General features: G+C 41.2%; 1 protein-coding gene and 1 pseudogene across 1 annotated transcript in view; both read left to right on the plus strand.

Moving 5' to 3' along the window:
* LOC109053278 (protein NLRC3-like) overlaps positions 1–12,923 on the plus strand; it is a 426,767-nt gene that overhangs the window by 230,896 nt on the left and 182,948 nt on the right. The gene's annotated exons all lie outside the window — the stretch shown is intronic.
* LOC109080200 lies at positions 232–11,744 on the plus strand (annotated as a pseudogene).

The raw sequence follows: 12,923 nt of genomic DNA on the forward strand, positions 1-12,923 counted from the left end.
GGCAGGGTTTTTTTCTGTCTTAACTCATTTTCCTGCTCTCTCTTCCGTCATTCAGGTATCGCGTCATATCAGTGTATGGCTGATGAACGTGGTGTGTGAACCCCAGAGGCCCCGACCTCAGCAACTGCACCTCCCCCTGGGTCAACCAGGTCGCTCAAAAGGTCAGTCGAAGGTCATAGGTTAGGGGTTATCAGAAGGATAAACGGATGCAGATTGATAGATAGATGATGGATGGATGGACAGATATTTGATGTGTCTCTCTTGTTTCTGTAGATTAAGAGCGAGGAGAGGAATGCAGCACATATCGCTGCTGTACTTGTCAATCACACACGGGGGCGGGTCTATGCCGGTGATGTCACTTCCTCTGTGCGTCTGATGGAGCAGCTGCTGGACATTCTGGACTCACAGCTGCAGGCGCTGCGACCCGGAAACAAGGAGTCAGCCACACGCAACTACAACAAGGTGTTGTATACTATAACAACACACACACACACACACACACACACACACATATAAACAAGTATTAGAGAAACACAGTTTTGTTTGTGTCTTTCAGCTTCAGAAGAGAGAACGGACTTGTCGAGCGTTTATTCAGGTAATCACACAGCACACAGTTGTGCAGACCTGAGTGTCTCTGTGTACGCCGCTTACGTGTGTGTGTGTGTGTGTGTGTGTGTGTGTCAGGCGGTGGTGCAGACGGTGGATAACCTGCTGCGTTTGGAGGCGCTGGAGTCGTGGCAGGACATGAACTCCACAGAACAGTCACACACCGCCACCATGCTGCTGGACGTCATGGAGAAAGCAGCGTTTCTACTGGCTAACAACCTGTACGGGGGTCACTTCAGCGACCGCGCACCAAACGTCGGTAAGACTCATGCTGCTTCATATACACAAACATCCAGAAGTTTGGGGAGTGTTTCTTCTGCTCACCGAGGCTGCATTTATTTTATCAAAACTACAGTAAAAACTGTGAAATAATATTACGATTCTTTATAAATGTTTTTTTTTTGAATCTCTGTTAAAGTGTAATGTATTTCTGTGATGCGCAGCTGTATTTTCAGCATCATTACTGCTGTCTTCAGTGTCCCATGATCTTCAGAAATCATTCTAATATGCTGATTTGATGCTCAAGAAACATTTATTATTATTATCAGTGTTGAAAACAGTTGTGCTGCTCAATATTTTTGAGGAAACCGTGATACATTTTATTTTTCAGGATTCACAGATGAATAGAAAGTTCAGAAGAACAGCATTTATTTGAAACGGAATCTTTTGTAACATGACAAATGTCTTCACTGTCACTTTTGAGCAATTTAATGCATCCTTGATGAACAAAAGTATTAATTTCTTTAAAATATATATTGTATAAAGTAGCAATGTAACATGATCATAAATATATATATATATACTTTTTTTTTAAATAGCAGAATTACTGTTACTTGAGACAGTTAATTAATGAATTAATTAATGAATTAATAAACTACACAGAACAAAATCTAATTATGTAATTGTGTGTGTTAACTGCATCAAATACATTTTATATATTTTTTAAAAATTTTATATAATTAGTCTCGGATAATACTTTATACATTTTTTAAGTTATATAAATTAACATTATTATGAACAAACAAAAATAGTATATTTTTAACATGAATAACTAATTTCAACAATAATGTTATCCTTATTGTAACGTGTTACCAAATGTTTAATGTTCTTATTCATTTGTATTTAAGGTAATGTGTTAGATTTTATGCTAGTTGATTTAAAGAGCAAGTGTGTGTGTGTGTGTGTGTGTGTGTGTGTGTGTGTGTGTGTGTGTGTGTGTGTGTGTGTGTGTGTTTCAGATCTGGAGGTGTATGTGCTCAACACAGAGATGGAGCTGAAGGATCTGTCCTTCCCAAACTCATATGACAGTGACAGCACCATCCACGTGTCTGCATCCACCATCAAACAGTACAGCCGCAAACGGTCAGTCCTCTCTCTCTCTTCTCTCTCTCTCTCTCTCTCTCTCTCTCTCTCTCTCTCTCTCTCTCCGTCTGTCTGTCTCAGTCGTTCTCAGACGCTCACACCCTTTACTAGGTTTCTCTGTGCCACATGTATTGGGGCCAGTTCGCTCGGAGTTGCCATAGTAACTGTCTCCATGGTCACCGGCTCCTGTGGCTGTTGCCGTGGTGACGCGCGTGTGTGTTATGAGCTGTGTGGGATCAGCCTTATCGATCGCAGCTGACCGTGTCGTGTAGATCTGACCATGTGACGTGCGTGTGTGTGTGTGGGTGTGGCTCCATCAGGTCAGGTGAAGGTGGTTTTCACGCTCTATAAGAACCTGGGCTCGTTCCTCTCCACTCAAAACGCCACGGTGAAGACGCACGGCGAGTTGGGAGGACACGGTCTAGCCGTCAACTCCCACATCATCTCTGCCTCCATGAACAAAGAGTCCAGCCGCGTGTTCCTGACCAAACCCGTCGAGTTCACGCTGCGACACCTGCAGGTGCTAACACACACTGCAACACACACTCACACACACAACACTCACACACACACACACAACACACACACACAACACACACACACACACAACACACACACACACACACACACACACACGGCTTTAGCCATCTTCTGCTGATATTAGAAATCTATTGTTTCATACTCGAGCTGCAGTTTAGAGTTAGAGATAAAGTCATGTAGAAAATGTAGAACCAAAAAAATGTATATCTAACAAAAATACACTACTGTTCAAAAGTGATGTTTTTGAGAAATTAATACTTCTATTCATCAAGGACACATTAAATTGCTCAAAAGTGACAGTAAAGACATTTATAATGTTAGAAAAGATTTCTATTTCAAATAAATGCTGTTCTTTTGAACTTTCAATTAATCTGTGAATCCTGAAAAATTACATGTATCAAAGTTTCCACAAAAATATTGTGCAGCACAACTGTGTTCAACATTAATAATAATCAGAAATGTTTCTTGAGCAGCAAATCATCATATAAGAATGATTTCTGAAGATCATGTGACACTGAAGACTGGAGTAATGATGCTGAAAATACAGCTGCACATCACAGAAATACATTACACTTTAACAGAGATTCACATCTGTTAATAATATTAATATTATAAAATATTACAGATTTTTTTATTGTATTTTTAGGCAAAAAAATGTTTTTACTATTAAACCCAAATTGTAGTGTACATTAGAAAAAGCAAGTTTAATTATATATCGCAAAAGTAATTAAAAAAAAGGGTTTAATTATTTAAAATGTTTTAAGAAGAAAAGATAAACTGCAATCAGTTTAAAGAAATCTCATCCAAAAAAATAAATAATTTAATAAATAATTAAACCTGGAAGTAATGAGAGAGTTTTAAGCCTTTAAAAATGAAAAACAAAGAATAATTATGACACAAAAAGAAAAATAATTATATCATAATATTTAATATATACAATTTATCATTTCACAGCAATGTGTGACTAATGTGGCATCAAATTAAATGAGTGCCATTGATCATGTGTCTCAAATATTCTTTTATCATCTCAGATCCGTCTGGAGAACATGATCATCCGGTTTAGTTCATGAAGCTCCAGTGCTGCTGAAGACACACCAAATACATTCTCAGTTATTCAAAACAAATGAATAAATAAAAAAATAAAAACATTTTCTCACATGCTCTCAGACGTGAGTTTTTGAGGAACATGAACACACTCTTATAATCGGCTCACGGGCGTCTGTGTGTTGTGTTTTGACAGCTGGAGAATCACTTCAATCCCAACTGTTCGTTCTGGAATTACTCTGAGCGCTCGATGACGGGTCAGTGGTCCTCACAGGGCTGCAGACGTCTGCACAGCAACAACACGCACACCACCTGTGCCTGCTCACATCTCACCAACTTTGCCGTGCTCATGAACCACCAGCAGCCCACCGTGAGTCTCAAACACTCACACACGCGTTTAACCCTTCACACGCCGCATGTGTCAGTCATTCACGCTCTGTTGTTCTGTTGTTCTCTCGGTGCCAGTATCCCAGCGGTGTTCAGGGTCTGATCCTGTTCGTCATCACGTGGGTGGGGATGGTGATCTCTCTGGTGTGTCTGGCTCTGTGCATCTCCACCTTCTGCTGCCTGCGAGGCCTTCAGAGCGACCGCACCACCATCCACAAGAACCTGTGCCTCACGCTCTTCATCTCACAGCTCCTCTTCCTCATCGGCATGGACAAGACACACTATACCGTGAGTTCACGAGGACCAGACCTCATCAGAGCAGACCAGACCACAACAGACTACATCAGAGTAAACCAGACCGCATCAGACTAAACCAGACCACGCCAGACTGCATCAGAGTAAACCAGACCGCATTAGACTAAACCAGACCACGCCAGACTGCATCAGAGTTAACCAGACCGCATTAGACTAAACCAGACCACTCCAGACTGCATCAGAGTTAACCAGACCGCATTAGACTAAACCAGACCACGCCAGACTGCATCAGAGTTAACCAGACCACATTAGACTAAACCAGACGACTCCAGACTGCATTAGAGTAAACCAGACCGCATTAGACTAAACCAGACCACGCCAGACTGCATCAGAGTTAACCAGACCACATTAGACTAAACCAGACGACTCCAGACTGCATCAGAGTTAACCAGACCGCATTAGACTAAACCAGACGACTCCAGACTGCATCAGAGTTAACCAGACCGCATTAGACTAAACCAGACCACGCCAGACTGCATCAGAGTTAACCAGACCGCATTAGACTAAACCAGACCACGCCAGACTGCATCAGAGTTAACCAGACCACATTAGACTAAAACCAGACGACACCAGACTGCATCAGAGTTAACCAGACCGCATTAGACTAAACCAGACCACTCCAGACTGCATCAGAGTTAACCAGACCATATTAGACTAAACCAGACCACGCCAGACTGCATCAGAGTTAACCAGACCGCATTAGTCTAAACCAGACCACGCCAGACTGCATCAGAGTTAACCAGACCACATCAGACTAAACCAGACCACTCCAGACTGCATCAGAGTTAACCAGACCATATTAGACTAAACCAGACCACACCAGACTGCATCAGAGTTAACCAGACCACATTAGACTAAACCAGACCACGTCAGACTGCATCAGACTAAACCAGACCATATCAGACTAAACCAGACCACGCCAGACTGCATCAGAGTAAACCAGACCATATTAGACTAAACCAGACTGCATCAGAGTTAACCAGACCACATTAGACTAAACCAGACCACGTCAGACTGCATCAGAGTTAACCAGACCGCATTAGACTAAACCAGACCACGCCAGACTGCATCAGAGTTAACCAGACCACATTAGACTAAACCACCACGACTCCAGACTGCATCAGAGTTAACCAGACCATATTAGACTAAACCAGACCACACCAGACTGCATCAGAGTTAACCAGACCGCATTAGACTAAACCAGACCACGCCAGACTGCTTCATGGTTAACCAGACCACATTAGACTAAACCAGACCACATCAGACTGCATCAGACTAAACCAGACCACGCCAGACTGCATCAGACTAAACCAGACCACATTAGACTAAACCAGACCACTCCAGACTGCATCAGAGTTAACCAGACCACATTAGACTAAACCAGACCAGACCACTCCAGACTGCATCAGAGTTAACCAGACCACATCAGAGCAAACCAGACCACGTCAGACTGCATCAGAGTAAACCAGACCGCATTATACTAAACCAGACCACACCAGACTGCATCATGGTTAACCAGACCACATTAGACTAAACCAGACCACACCAGACTGCATCAGAGTTAACCAGACCGCATTAGACTAAACCAGACCACACCAGACTGCATCAGAGTTAACCAGACCACACCCCATCACATTAGAGTGTAGCACTCTACTCAAGACCATGTCAAACAAAACCAGACTCACATCAGACCAAACAAGACTAATCAGACTAAACCAAACCTCATCAGACCAAACAATCAACCTAAAGCAGACCACATCAGACCACATTAGACTAAACCAGACCATATCAGACCTAACAAGACTTTATCAGACTAAACTAGATCACATCAGATTACATTATAGTAAACCAGGCTACACCAGACCACCTCAGCAGTGATGTGCTCATACGTGAAGTGTGTGTGCAGGTGGTGTGTCCGGTTCTGGCCGGTCTGCTGCACTTCTTCCTGCTGTCCGTGTTCTGCTGGCTCTGCATGGAGACGGTGCAGCTGTATGTGCTGATGGTGGAGGTGTTTGAAAGCGAGACGTCTCGTCGTAAGTACTACTACCTCTCTGCGTACGGCTTCCCCTCGCTGGTGGTGGCCATATCTACAGCCATCGACTACAGGAGCTACGGAGGACCCAAAGCGTGAGTGTGTTTCCATCTGCAGGACTCTTGACCTCGGTGTGTTTGCGTGTGTAATTTCTCTCTCTTGTGTTGTGCAGTTGCTGGCTGAGAGTGGATAACTACTTCATCTGGACGTTTATTGGCCCCGCCTCCTTCATTATCCTGGTAAGAGATCCTCATTTGAATGCATTAGTTTAGAAATCAATGCATCAACTGCAAATACATCACCTTTTTGTTAGTTTCTCTCTCTTTCTCTATGTATGTAATTAAATTTTTTAAAATGTATATTTAAAATGTATGCTTATTTTAATACACAAATATTTATTTCTTTATTTTAAGTTTTTATAAGTGTTTTAAGTACTATTCTTAGTTCCATTTCAATTGTGGTAAATTCCTTTTATTTGACCAGACTGACAAACTTGACATATTTACATATTTACACATGTATCCACATGAAAATTTTTTATAATATTTAGAGTAAAAAACATAATAATAATGTTTATTTATTTATAATCAAATGTTTTTATTTAAAGAAAAATATATATTTATTTTTAATTGTATGCAGCTATTATATACATATAAGCAGAACACACTTTGAGTACTATAGCATATCCCATAATGCAATGTTCTCAACGAGACCCTCTATTTCCAGTATGAATGTTTTGACTCATTATTTGACCAGACTGACAAATCACATGACGTTTACACAAAATTGGATTAAAATGCAAAATAACTTTATTTGTGAGTGGATACATGAAGGCCCCTTGCTGGAATGAGAGTCTTCTGAGTGTTTTCTGCTCTCTTAAGAGCCCGTCTGACCTTTGACCTCTTGTGTGTAGCTGAATCTGGCAGTGTTGGTCATCACCATCCACCGGATGCTGCGACACTCCACTGTTCTGAAGCCAGATTCCAGCCGATTCGACAACATCAAGTAAGAATGCAGGCGTCAGGGGTCACTCTCAGTTCCTCGGCTACAGCATATAATATTTACCGGAAATCTGTAGCAGTGAGCTCTCTATCTAGACAATAATATACACCCTCACGGCTCAAACATGAAGGATATCTCCTGCTGTCTGAGACTCCATTAGAGTCGAGTCTCCAACATTTACAGATAATTGACAAAAACAAAATAAAATAAAAAAAAACACAAACAAACAAAAAACAATTAAAAAAAATTTAATAAAAAACTGTGAAGTCCTGATGGGGGTGGACATTTATGAAGATATCTATTTAGAGAAATGGTTATTTCATGCACTCAAAAAAAAAAAAAAAAAACACGGACCAAATTGTTTAAGATGTATTTTATTCTTTAAATTGCAAAGTTATTTTATTTATTTATTTATAATTTATTTTCATTTTTATATATTTTATTATTTTTACAAAATCAGTTTTTATTGAACTGCAGTGGACACTTGTGTTATTTTAGTCTAATTTCTATACCACATTTGTGTTTAATAAAATTTAGAACAGTGTTTCTTTTTATATTTTATGTTATATTTGTTCATTCATTTTTTTGTGTATTTTTTGTATTTAGTTTTTATTTAAAAAATATGTTTTATTTTTATAAATTTTTATTTCCATTTTGGTTGTAGTAATTTTAATTTTATAGGCATTTTTATAAGCTTTTGTTTTTCGAAGTATGTCTATTTAGTTTTAGTTAAAGTAATTTAATTAAATAGGCTTTTTTATTTATTTATTTTTTCTATTTAGTTTTTTTTTTTTAGTTTAATATTTATTTTTAGTTTTTATTCTTTTCTTTTTTTAGTTTTAGTTGTAGTAATTTCATGAAAATTAGATATTTGTTCACATTAAATGTATTTAGTTTACAAATGTTTTCCAGTATTTTTAGTTTTATTTTATTTGGCATGGCGTGAGGATTGGTTTTGTAATTGTGTGTGTGTGTGTGTGTGTGTGTTTTTTGGTGTTGTGGGCTCTGATCTATATCACGCTGCTGTTACTGGTGTCTCTGACGTGGATCTTTGGCCTCCTGTTCATGAACGACAGCAGCGTGGTGATGGCTTACCTCTTCACCTCCTTCAACGCCCTGCACGGCATGTTCATCTTCCTCCTGCACTGCGCGCTGCAGAAGAAGGTGTGTGACTGTTTGTGGCTGTTCCTCACGTGTGTCTGTCCTCCTGACCTGATTTCACACGCAGCGCTGTGTGTTTCAACAGGTGCAGAAAGAATACAGCAAATGCTTGCGTCAGTCATCCTGCTGTGGCCACGCCTCCTCCACCGGTTCCCACGGTTCCCTCAAGAGCTCCGCCCACAGAGGCAACAATCGCTACTATGGCGGCAGCCAATCACGACATGCGCCTGCACAAAGACAGGTAACACACATGAGTGTGTCTGTCCCAGATATCAGCCTTACAGGAATTTTCACACCTGTGGTTTAAATCTCACCTGTGTGTGTGTGTGTGTGTGTGTGTGTGTGGTGTGTGTGTGTGTGTGTGTGTGTGTGTGTTCAGAGCCGTATCAGGAGGATGTGGAACGACACTGTTCGACGGCAGACAGAATCATCCTTCATGGCATCTGAAATCAACAATACACCCACACTCACCCGAGGTGAAATACACACACACACACACACACACACACACACACACACACACACACACACACACACACACACACACACATCCAGAGTGAAACGTCCCCCTTAATCACCATTTCATCTTAATTAGTTATACAGAAATATCTACATTGTGCTTTTGTCAAAATTTTTAATATTACTAAATAAAGAAATGTGAAAATTATATTATTATTAAAAAAAAAAAAAAGATTAGAATAAATGTAAACATTTCCGGTCTGTTATAAATAATTAATAGATTAGTTTAAGAAATTTATAATACACAGAAAAATATTTTTTAAAAGTGGACTTTATTTAAAAAACTAAAATATTAGCAGTAATAAAAAATTATTAATAAAAAAATGTTAGTAATAACCAAGAATAAAAATGGTTTGATTTTATTTTTATGTATAGACATGGATATGAATAAATTTGTTTTAATTATTTATTTATTTATTTGTTTATTTTTTTTAATTTATTTAAAGGAAGGTATTTATTTTTTTTTTTTAATTTTATTTTATTTTGTTTGTGTATTTTTAAACTTAAAATATATTTAATAAATAATAACATCAAAAAGTATGACATACAAAAGTACATAAAATATGAATAAAAACTTAATCCTTTATCAAGATACATTGTTACTCTCTTTTATTTGAAAATTTTACTTTTTTTTCCAACAAAATATACAATTACACAGTTAGAATTTTTTTCCCTAAAATTCACACCAAAAGGGCATTATTTTCGGAGAGCGACTCATATCAACTCACACAGCTATAATGTATCCCTGGATCGTGCTGTTTCTCCTCAGGCACTATGGGTAATCACCTCCTAGCCAATCCAATGCTACAGACCCGCTCTGGCTCCTCCCCTTACAACACCCTATTGGCTGAAAACATTCAACCCCCCCTCACCAGCAGTTTTCATCCGCCACTGGTCAGTGTGTGTGTGTGACGAAGAGCACTTGTTTTGTGTGTTTTCTCTAAATGTTTTTTTGTACTCACTGGTTTCTCCTCTCTTCTGTCTTGCTCTCTCTGTTCTGTCCTCTTTATGAACTGATCTACAGGCACGTTCAGAAACTCAAGTATGGACACGTGTTCACACTCTGTCTGTCTGTGTTTCTTTCATTTTCATGCTGCTCTTTCATCGTCACCTCCCTGCTGTGTCAACTCAGTTATTCAAATCCAGCATGACAAAAAACATTCATAAATGCTAGGGTCTCATTTCTACAGTATCACATTTACGCTACAATGACTGGATCAGACATCAGATTTTCCAGTGTTTTAGATTTCCATTTCTACAGAGCTGGATTATTAACTTGAATAAAAGAGAGAACTGGGGGACTATGTCCAAAGTTGGGTTTTGAATGACACAAGGGTTCGTAATTCTAGAATTATTCCGGTTTACTGTGAGCAAACTGACAGGAGGCATGACAGTCGGCGTTATTGAGGAAAGAGTGAATGTTCATGTTCACCACATGCATGAGAGAACGTAAACAACAAAAGCATCACTGTATGCACACATTCATGCACATGCATCAGAATCAATTATATAGCAATGCCATATTCACTAAACAGTGTCACGTTCTGACAGTAACAAACTTGAAATTCGGTTTGAATGTTTGAACTGAAACATTTCCAGATGGATCTGAATTAAAATTTTTGGCTGTTCAAACTACAAGCAATAATTCAGAAAATCTGACTTTTTTAACCGAGCATTTCTCTCTCTGTCCTGTAGAGGGCACTCTGTCGCGCAGCCGTGAGTCGTGTGGGCTGGAGGGAGTTCGGCTCAATGGAAACTACAACAACAGCTACTCGCTTCACGGAGGGAGCTCGGATCTGCTGGGGGGCGTTCCTGTGGGATCCGGGGGCGTGTCTGGAGAAGTCACCCCTGCGCTTTTGACGCCTAGAGGGGGTGGAGCCTGCTGGTGGTTTGAGGCGGAACCTTTCTGATGCAGCAGCGTTGGAGAAGATGATCATATCCGAGCTCGTCCAGAGCAACCTGCGGCCTTCCACCGATCGCTACGGCAGTGGACCGAATTCCACGATGCACCGGCAGGATTACGCAACGTCGACGAGTCACCGAGAGCCTCCGCAACGGCCCTTGCCCCGCCCACCGCCACCGCCTCCGCAGGATGAGGAGGAGCTGCTGTACAAAGCGCTGGAAAAGCCACGCCTCCCGGACAAACCCCGCCTACCTGATAAACCCCTCCTGCCGGATAAGCCTCGCTTCCTGGAGCACGCCCAGTCTGTGTTCTACCAGAGCGAGGAGGACTCGGAGAGCTTCTCGGCGGAAATCACGGATGCCGTGGGCGGGGCCGGACCAGACTCCTCCTCCCTGTACGCACGGGACCGTGATTCGTCCTATCCCGACAGCAGTCCGGAGGCACTGGGGGCAGAGCCACACCCCACCCTCCCACCGGACGAGCTGTACTTCAGCGCAGGACGCCAAGCATACATGTCAGCCTTTTACCAGCCTCCGCCTCGCAGGACCAACGACGAGGCTCAGCTGGGACTGCAGCCCTCGCAGGGGGAAGGCGACGGACAGATGCAACTGGTGACGAGTCTGTGACTAGGGCGCTGGTGACCAGGACACGTAGATCTGGAGGAGGACAATGAGGGTGGACGTCTTCTTCAACATCCCCATCATCATCGCAATTAACATCTGGACGAATCTCTAGAAATAATGTGTCTGGTTTGTAGGTCACCCAAAATCTTAAGAAAGAGTTCTGAATTCACTTGATTTTGTAGTGAAGTATGAGCCAGACGTGCTTCCAGGAGATTCACACATTAGTATGAAGCTATGCTTTCAGATAATGAAAACCCATTATCGTGTTTCTTGAGATCTCCCAGAAAGAGCAGAGTGTGTTGAAAGCGTTGGGAGAACCCCGTTTAGATAATGATGATGATGAAGATGATGGCAATGTTGTCTTCCTCCTCCACGTCTCTGTCTCCTGGTCACCCGCACACTCACCCTGCTCATCTCACTGCCATCCAAGCACATCTGTCTGTCCTTTCGAAGAAGAAATCTTCTTATCGGGTAGTTTTTCCTCCATGTGTCCATTCTCCATCTTTTCCCTGCTGAGAAAATTCGTTTAAACCATCCTGGGGTAGATATCTGGTCTCCTGGCCTGGCCAAACTGGCCCATTTTGCTGGTTTTGGGTGGGAGACCATCTGAAAACCACCTTAGGCTGGCTTAAGGTAGTTTTCAGTGGGATTTCTTTCATTCAGGGTGGTGTGGTTTATGAGTGTCAGACCTTTATTAGAATGTGATAACACTTAAACCAGAGACCACAGCTCTTACACATGCCAAAAAAAAAAAAAAAATTAAAACACACTCTTGGGGAGCAGTTACTGTCAGGATCACCGTCATAAGGTTAAGAGTCATGGGTTCAACACGTCAAGCAAATCAACCAGAGTGTTGTTTTTGAGCAGTGAGGTGGATAACAAACTCTTGCGCCACCTGTCCGGACGCCAACCAATCATCTGCTTTGGTGTTCAAGACACTGACCAATCATGTTGTTGGGTTTTGAGAACGTTGACTCAATGCTCCGCCCCCTTCCTGTGTTTAAGTAGGTTAATCAAGGACGTGACATTTAGCGACAGCTGCTCGCAACTTCCTGTAAATACAAACTGAGAGACGCAACGTCTCTGGACATGCTCCTCTTTCACTTATGAGTTTATGGTTGAAAAAAAAGTCTTAAAGAATATGTAGATGAACTGATGACACTGTCTCCTCCTCCGGCCTTTTTCTCACTTTGTCTCTCTTTCGGGTCTTTTCTCGCTCTCTCAGAGTATTTCATGTAAAAAATATAAGAAATGTTTTTTTAATCAAAATAAAACAGACAAAAGCAAGTATGATGCTGTTCAGACTTTTCCTCAGATCATTTTTTAAATGTCATTCAGGATCTCCGATGAACACCGGGAGGTCAAGGCGCAGCTGGTGAACAGGTAGAGAGCCTCTTAAGCATCTAGGATGAAACACAGATTCCTGTGA

Source organism: Cyprinus carpio, chromosome A1 (genome assembly GCF_018340385.1).
Source record: "Cyprinus carpio isolate SPL01 chromosome A1, ASM1834038v1, whole genome shotgun sequence".
In the NCBI taxonomy this organism is placed as follows: Eukaryota; Metazoa; Chordata; class Actinopteri; order Cypriniformes; family Cyprinidae; genus Cyprinus; species Cyprinus carpio.